Source organism: Rhipicephalus sanguineus, chromosome 4, assembly GCF_013339695.2.
Source record: "Rhipicephalus sanguineus isolate Rsan-2018 chromosome 4, BIME_Rsan_1.4, whole genome shotgun sequence".
In the NCBI taxonomy this organism is placed as follows: domain Eukaryota; kingdom Metazoa; phylum Arthropoda; class Arachnida; order Ixodida; family Ixodidae; genus Rhipicephalus; species Rhipicephalus sanguineus.
The window spans coordinates 142,426,584-142,435,083 of record NC_051179.1 but is presented as its reverse complement, the minus strand read 5'-3'; the positions used below and the strand labels follow the sequence as shown (position 1 = coordinate 142,435,083).

At 49.1% G+C, this 8,500-nt stretch overlaps 2 non-coding genes across 2 annotated transcripts; both read left to right on the top strand.

Annotated features, from left to right (window-relative positions):
* The first annotated feature begins 7,257 nt into the window (after positions 1 to 7,257).
* Positions 7,258 to 7,330, top strand: Trnat-agu (transfer RNA threonine (anticodon AGU)). Its single transcript has one exon. It is a non-coding gene; the product is annotated as a tRNA-Thr (tRNA).
* Positions 7,331 to 7,711: 381 nt separating this feature from the next.
* On the top strand, positions 7,712 to 7,784 carry Trnak-cuu (transfer RNA lysine (anticodon CUU)). The gene has a single exon. It is a non-coding gene; the product is annotated as a tRNA-Lys (tRNA).
* The last annotated feature ends 716 nt before the right edge of the window (positions 7,785 to 8,500 follow it).

Sequence of the window (8,500 nt, the reverse complement as noted above, 5' to 3'; positions counted from 1 at the left end):
AAAATGATGTAGCGTATGGAGAGCTAAACTGTGAAACCGGTAACTTGGCAGCTCAAATCGATGACGAAAGTAACCATTTTAGAATGTCGTCCTGAGCGGTCATCTTGCATGAAAGCGACGAAGTTGACTAAATTCTTAGTCAAGAGACTCGAACCGGCGGCTGTAGACTAATGGCGATGTTGCGCCTGTCAGCAGGCTGACTGTGTGGTTGTGTGTTCTCCTCTCCTCCTCCTCTCTGTCTCTAACAGTGAAACTTCCCTATCCCTCTCCCCAGTCTAAGGTAGCATACCGGTTTTTCTAGACTGGTTAACATTCCTGCCTCGCCTTTATCTACTGTTCCTTCCTTCAATGGAAGCTTTTATGCTGGGCCGGTGCCTCAACTGCTTTTTGCGGCAGTGTAAGTGTATCTCATTCATCCGTGACATTTGTGATGCGATGTAACCGTGACGTGAAATTTCCTGGAAACTTGGAAGCCGAGAAAGAAACCATGAAGGAGACAATTTTTTCCCAGTATGATGAAAGTACTGAAAAAGCTCCCTAACTTCTCTTGCTGTACGAAAGTGAGAACAACGGCACACAAGGGCGAACGGCAAGAGGTTTTTGAAAAGATTTCTGCAGGCTGCCAGTTCCCTCAAAGTGGTATCATATTCTATTAGTGAATGAAGCGAAGAGGGTTACTGTTGCACCGCCATGGAAGCTTAGTTTTCTGGATTGCGTAATGCGCCCTCGTAAATGCATGCTGTGGGCATTTTCCCGAAGCATGCAGAGTGGTGAGAAAGCAGCAGCGATAAGTAGATTGTCTTCTGTGCGTCACTTGAGAAGAGTTAATAAGAAGAAAATATTTTTTTAAAACTGCAGCCTTATTTTTTTCTATCAGAAAACGTAGTTACATGCTAAGTAATGAAAGAATGACCAGCCATTTTTTGTTTTGAACTTTACGTTCACGCACGCCATCTCTCATGAATTCATTGCTTGCTTGTTGATTATATGAGCTGTTCGGGCACAAGTTCTGCCTTCAAAAGTGTGCATGTTGACACTTCAGAATGCATTGCATGTTGAGTGTAGTCCTTTTATTAACCAAAAACAGTTAACAATCTATTTATGAAAATGCAATAAATATAATGGTGTTTTAGAGAGCTAGTTCGAAATTTAGGTTCAGCTAAGATTCATTATTTGCATTGTTAAGCTGTTTATTGGACAGCACTCGGCGACAATGAGCTATGGCGACAGTCAAGGCAAAGGCACGGGCTCCGAGCGCGAGCGGCGTTTAGAAGAGGACGACCCACTAGGAGCCGCTGGAGAGCGCAACCGTTAAGCAGTACAAATTGCTTCGCCACAATTACCCCGGGTACGAAAAGGGAGCCGTCCGGCGACCTAACAGCTCGTCACTATGAGTGGGTCATAGTAGGCCTTGAGGCGCTCCACGTTGAATATGTCGCGCCCTCGACGGCGAATGTCCGAAGCTGGTTCGATGGGTTCGATCAGGTAGTTGACCGGGGATGTTCGCTCGACGACCCGGTAGGAGCCTTCGTATTTCGGCAGCAGTTTTGACGAGAGACCACTTGCAGTGGTAGGGACCGAGAGCCATACGAGCGCTCCGGGGAGAACATAGACTCAGAAGTGGTGGTGCCACCGCGAAGGCTATTCTGCCGCTCTTGTTCGTGCGTTGTAAATGAATTTGCAAGCTCGCGACACTCTTCAGCAAGCCTGGCTGTGTCAGAAATAGGCGCACAATCAGATGGATCCGGCTTGTAGGGTAGTATCGTGTCAATTGTGTGCGACGGGTGCCTTCCGTACAACAGGAATAAGGGTGAAAAACCAGTAGTGCTTTGACGGGCGGTATTATAGGCGTAGGCGACGAAGGGCAGAACGGCATCCCAATTTGTGTGATCGGCGGCGACGTACATTGAGAGCATGTCGCCGAGCGTGCGGTGAAAGCGTTCGGTTAGGCCATTCGTCTGCGGATGGTAAGCAGTAGTTTTGCGGTGAACAGCATGACACTCTTTGAGAATGGCTTCGACGACCTCCGACAAGAAGACACGGCCTCGATCGCCGAGGAGCTCCTGGGGTGGACCGTGACTCAGCATGAATCGGTGTAGCAGGAAGGAGGCAACATCGCGCGCTGTAGCCGCTGGGAGGGCAGCGGTTTCGGCGTATCGCGTTAGATGGTCGACGGCGACGATGGTCCAACGGTTACCAGCCGACGTCAGAGGAACAATGGTGCCTTCACTGCACCGGTGCCGATGGCACCGACGTGGAGGACTGGCTCGCAATTTACGAGCGCGTGAGCGTTCCCAACAAATGGGACGAATCAGGCAAGTTGAGCAACTTGGTCTTCTACCTCGCGGGAGTAGGCAAGCTTGTGGTACAACAACCACGCGTCCGATTTTGCGACTTGGTCGGATTTCAAGACCGCCGTCATCAACGTTTTTGGCCGCCCTGCAGTTCGTAAGCTGCAAGCAGAATAGCGCTTACGCGAACGAGCTCAGCAGGCCGGTGAATCTTTCACCAGTTATATCGAAGACGTCCTGGACTTGTGTAAGAAAGCCAACGGCACCATGTGCGAGTCTGACAAGATCCGGAACATTATTAAGGGCATTGACGACGATGCCTTCACCATGTTGCTTGCCAAAAACCCTTCCACCGTCACCGAGGTCATAGCACTGTGCCAGAGCTACGAGGAGCTCCGCCGGCAACGTTCGATGACCCGTCGCTCTCCATCACGCGACGACGAGCTTGCTGGCTTGGCGGCCATACCTGACCAGGCCACGCTGCTGGCAGAAGTGAAGGCATTCGTGCGCGAGGAAATCGCACGCCAGTTCTCTCTCCTGGCCTTCGCCCAACAACGCACGTTCAACAGTCGTCGACGACCCTTCTTCATCCACTCCGACGAGCAATTGAGCAGGAAATTGCCGAGGTGATGCCTGAGTACCACCAGCAACCTCCGACTCCTGCGCCACAGAGTTACGCTCAAGTTGTCGCTAGGACGCACCAGGCAATCCCTGCGGCTGCTCCATTGAGCTACGCCGAAGCCGCCGCTAGACCTCCGTCCTTCGAAGCGGGCGTGCCGGCTCCGTATGCTGCCGTCATCCCTAGGCCCCGACTGCAACCCACCATGCAGTCGTTTCAGCAGCCGCCCCGTCAATCGCATCCTGCGACATGGGCGGGACCTGCCCCGGCGAACCGATGGCGCACACCCGACAATCGGCCCATCTGCTTTGCATGCGGTTATGCCGGTCGCGTGGCACGTTACTGCCATCGCGTGCAGCCGCCTCGAGTCGCGTCACCCACCACCAGCCAGTCCAGCCGTGCATTCTACGACCCGCCTATGTCACCGAGGTCACGCCCAGCTTCATCCACTCGCCGCTCTCCGTCTCCACGACGTCGCTCACTGTCACCAATGCGGCCACGTTCTGTCGCACGAGAGCAGGAAAACTAGTCGTCGCAGTCCACGAGGCAAGGGCTGCGACGCTATCGAACTGTAAAAGCCCTCAGCGAAGTCCATCGAATGTCATAGACGTGTTTGTGGACGGTGTTCGCGCATCTGCCCTTATCGACACTGGAGCCGCCGTATCTGTTATGGACGCAAAACTTAGCCGCTTACTCCGAAAAGTGACGACGCCACTTTCTGGGATGTCCCTCCGTACCGCTAGCTCCCAGAGTATTAGGCCTACAGCCGTATGCACTTCTCGCGTCGTCATCCAGGACGTTCTGTACGACGTCGAGTTCATCATAATTGCTGCATGCTCCCACGACGTCATCCTGGGATGGGATTTTCTCTCCCGCCACGACGCCATAATTCACTGCGCACCAGCCGCCCTCGAGCTCTCACCGTTCTCACATTTGACGCCGGCATACAGTCCATCAGCATGCACCAAGATCCTCGTCAAAGACGATACCAAAGTTCCCCCAAGCTCGTCGACGGCCGTGCCAGTTTACTGCGCCGGTCTCTGCGACACCATTGCACTCCTTTCGTCATCTGACCGCGTTTGCACTAGGAAAGGATTGCTGGTACCTTTCGCGACCGTGCAAGTCACTCAGGGTAGCACCGCCATTTTTGTTACCAACCCATCCCCGCACATTGTTACGTTGGTGCGAGGGGAATGTCTCGGCAGAGTGGAGCCCCTCGGAGACGCACAAGTTCTGGACGCACCCGATGACTCGCACTGCACCAGTTTCCGTACCATCAGTGCCGTTTCCACGTCTGATTCATCACCCGCGGATGTATTTGGTCCCGCTATTGCTGACAACCTTACGTCCGTCCAGCGTTCCCAGCTTCTGTGCCTGTTGGAAGAATTTCGTTCTTCTTTCGATGTCGGGCAAACTTCTCTCGGCCGCACGTCCGCTGTTACGCATCGCATCGACACTGGCGCCCAACCACCACTGCGACAACGTCCATATCGCGTGTCTCCCACAGAACGTCGGGTAATTAATGAGCAAGTCGACGATATGCTTCGACGCGACGTTATTCGACCCTCGGACAGCCCATGGGCGTCTCCTGTTGTTCTCGTTGCCAAGAAGGACGGTTCTGTGCGGTTCTGTGTGGACTACCGAAGGCTCAACAAGATCACTCGGAAGGATGTTTATCCGCTGCCGCGCATCGACGACGCGATTGACAGCCTCCAAGGAGCAGAATACTTTTCATCTCTCGATTTGCGCTCGGGGTACTGGCAAGTACCCATGGCTGATGATGCTCAACCGTTAAACAGTACCAATTGCTTCGCCACAGTATTTTCTTCTCGTCTCGGGCCTTGTAGCATAAATTAGTTGCTTTGTTATTTGTGAAACGTTATTTACTTACATTGCTTTTTATTGTGTGTTGAGGAGCAAGGGAATTTACCAGATGTTGCATTTATTGAATAACCTTCACTTAGCGAAAAAACAAATGCCTTCAAATTCTCAGTCTAGGAGTATTTGGATTTGATTTGTGCAGGCAGAGAGCCTACCAATGTTATATGGCGGTATGAGAAGGCTTTGGCCAGCCAATAGTCAGTGAAAATAAGTGCAATTGAAGAAAATTTTTTTGTTAGAACGACAGAAAGCGAAGTCGTTGAAGTTGTTTACAACTTTAAGACTCTTGGTGTTTTATTTAATGAACATCTGTAATGGGACAGCATGTACGTGAACAAAGCGGCTCGTTCATTGGGGCTTATGTACCGACATCTGTACCCGTTACCAAACAATGTTTGATTCATAACTCCATGTTCTACATCAGATCCTGTGTTCTCATTTGGGGAACCACCATCTCTACAAACATTTTGAAACTTCAACTTCTCTCCAAAATAAAATAATATGGGCAACACCCAACAATATGCTAACACCGCTCGCGATCATCCTGCTCAGCCGTTACTTACGAAATATGGCGTAATAGAGTGTTTGAGAATTGGGGAACCAAGACGCTAGGTCCCCAAACTGCGTTGGGTAGGCTGCTCTTGCATTCGGAGGACCAGTAGAGTTTGAGAATTGGCTCAAACGCAGGCTGCGTTGGGTCAAACGCATGCGGCGTCACGCGATGCGAAGGTGAAATAAGCGGGCTGCTCTGCGTCGTCTCGCTGGCGACCCAAGACGCCTTGGGGCCCCACGCTAGTTGTCGATCTTTGGGTCTTCGGTTAACGCGAACGCAAGGGCACGGAGTGTTTTGGGTTCTGTGCATGCGCCCTGACGACTGGCAAATTTCTTGGGTCCCCAAGCTCCATTCTCAAACTCTAATTACTCTAATATCAAACTAAGTTAGGCGCAGCGAAATCAAGCGAACAATGTCACTTATCATCTACGCACTCTGACCAACCTAAGCGTAAACGCGCGTAGCTATAACACTTGATACTTCGAATATTAAGATATCCGTCTCATCAGAACAAACTATTGGGAAGGCAGGCTGTGTTGCGTATGGCCATAATATTAAATCACTTTTCTGAGCAAGATATATATATATATATATATATATATATATATATATATATATATATATATATATATATATATATATATATTACTTTAAGGTACGAACACACTGGCGGCGCTTTCTCTTTCACCCGTAGAGCGTCAAAACATATCTCCCGTAAAATAGCCATTTTTGCCGCTGCCGCCGGCTGCCGCGCAAGCAAACCACCAATCAGCGGCTACTTTTTCTCCTCTTCCTCCTCACATGGGCGTCGGCATAGTAACCGGACATCGTTCTCCTCAACAGCGTCACCTCTGTCCGTCTGTAGGGGAGAAGCCGCGAGCGGGCAGCGAGCCGGCGGGTGCGCGCGCCTCCACATGTGAACTCTGGTCTCAAGATTCTCGCGCCAGCAATGTGAACAGCGTGCCGCTGCTTGCCGAGCAGAGGCGCCGATGGTGGGGACGCCGCCGCGACATGCTTTCACTTCTACCTACCTTTACACTCGACCAACTTAAGCAGCATTATGCATAACGTGGATTCTATACTGTATTCCATTTTTCATCCGCTTTCAGTGAACTTTTGATTTTTACTGCGAAGTAAATTGAAAGTTGTGTTCTTTGGTTGCCATCTTAGTATGCATGCATTGTGTGCCGTATATCACTGCATCTTTTCTTTTGTACTTCATTTTAGGTTGATCACAGCAAGTTGTATTTTTAATCATATTATTTATAGAAATTGTATGTATTGCATGACCCACACTGCCCCTTTGTCATGCCTCTTGCCCCTTTGTCATGCCCCCCTCCCCTTCCCCCCTGCTTAGCTTTCAGCCCGCGCCTTGGACCAAAGAAAACAGAAAGCGTCTGAAGCACGATGGAAGAACAAACTGGCTTGAAGCGTGCGACAAATGCCTCTAACGCCACACGTGCATGATAGACTAAATTTTCTGCGCCAATCTATTCGTGGGGCAACAAATTGTAATAGTGAGTTAATTCAATGACTGTTGTTAAAAATGTCGCCGCGTCAGTTTAAAACCATTTAGTTACCGTTGTACCTTGATGACTGGTTTTGAACAACAGGAATTTTCCCGATGTCGCTCAAGTTATCCGTATTAAATAGAGGAATGTATTGGAAATATTAAGGGCTCGTTTTTTTCTTTGTTTATACACAATATTAATGAGGACTAACAGACAACAATGTCAAGGAAAGTATAGGGGATGTTATTAGTAGTAAATATAAGGTAAATGTGAAGAAAGAAAAGTGGACGAAAAGATAGCTTGCCGCGGGCAGGGACCGAACCTGCTATCTTCGCGGCGCTGACTGACGCTCCCACGTTTAAATATACATACATACCCCATAAAGTGGACGTGTGGATGGCCGCCACGGTGGCTCAGTTGGTAGAGCATCGGACGAGTTATTCGAAGGTCGCAGGTTCGATTCCTGCCTGCGGCAAGCTATCTTTTCGTCCACTGTTGTTTCTTCACATTTACATTATATTTACTACTAAAAACATCCCCTATACTTTCCTTGGCATTATTGTCTGTTAGTTATCATTAATATTGTGTATAAACAAAGAAAAAACGAGCCCTTAAAATTTCCACCTTCTTTCCTTCATTCATAGCGAGGGTCTCTTCTGGCAGACTTGATGCTTTCAGGTAGTATGCGAGGGATTATTGGTCAGCTGCCAGCTCGTAACAAGTTCACGTGCTACGTGACGCCAACAGGCAGAAAAAGAGTGTTCCACACTCGCCGTCATGGCTACTGGCGGCGCTGACTGAGGCTCCCACGTTTAAATACACATATATACCCCACAAAGTGGACGGGTGGATGGCCGCCGCGGTAGCTCAGTTGGTAGAGCATCGGATGCTTTGTTCGAAGGTCGCAGGTTCGGTCCCTGCCCGCGGCACGCTATCTTTTCGTCCACTTTTCTTTCTTCACATTTACATTACATTTACTACTAATACCATCCCCTATACTTTCCTTGGCATTATTGTCTGTTAGTTCTCATTAATATTCCGTATTATATAGGTAATTTCAAACAGAATATGCGCTCTGAGTGTTTTATTTCGCACAGCGGCAACGTCTAGAATAAAGAAGTAATTTCACAAACAAAATATAAAGCGCTCAGGGCATCCAAATGAGAATATCTCACCCAAATCCATCGCAGGCACGTTCAAACTACACCAGACCGAATTTTTGCTTATTTTGCACCATATTTTTTTTTTGTACGCGCGTATGCTTTGGCCGCAAGAAGAGCCGCTATTTCAGATCTATGTCACCGTAGCGACATGCAATTCTGATAAATGAGCAACGAGATGGTTCAGATATGCGTGGTGTCACACCGGAAGCGATATATCCTGCATAGCACTTGCCGGAGGGACGATCACATACATTATTTTTCTCCCTCGGTGTACTGTTGCTGTGCAGGAACGTAAGGCCTTTTTCGTGGAATTATATGGCATAAATATTCTATAGAAAATTGAGGCGTCGGTGCTTACTTATGCTGCTATGGAGAGCCGCAGCTAAATCTGCATCAAAATAATGAAAGTAAGGGGATTAGCATGCCAAAACGACGGCACGATTGTGAGACAAGCGTATTTCGGGACTTCAAAATAATTTTAA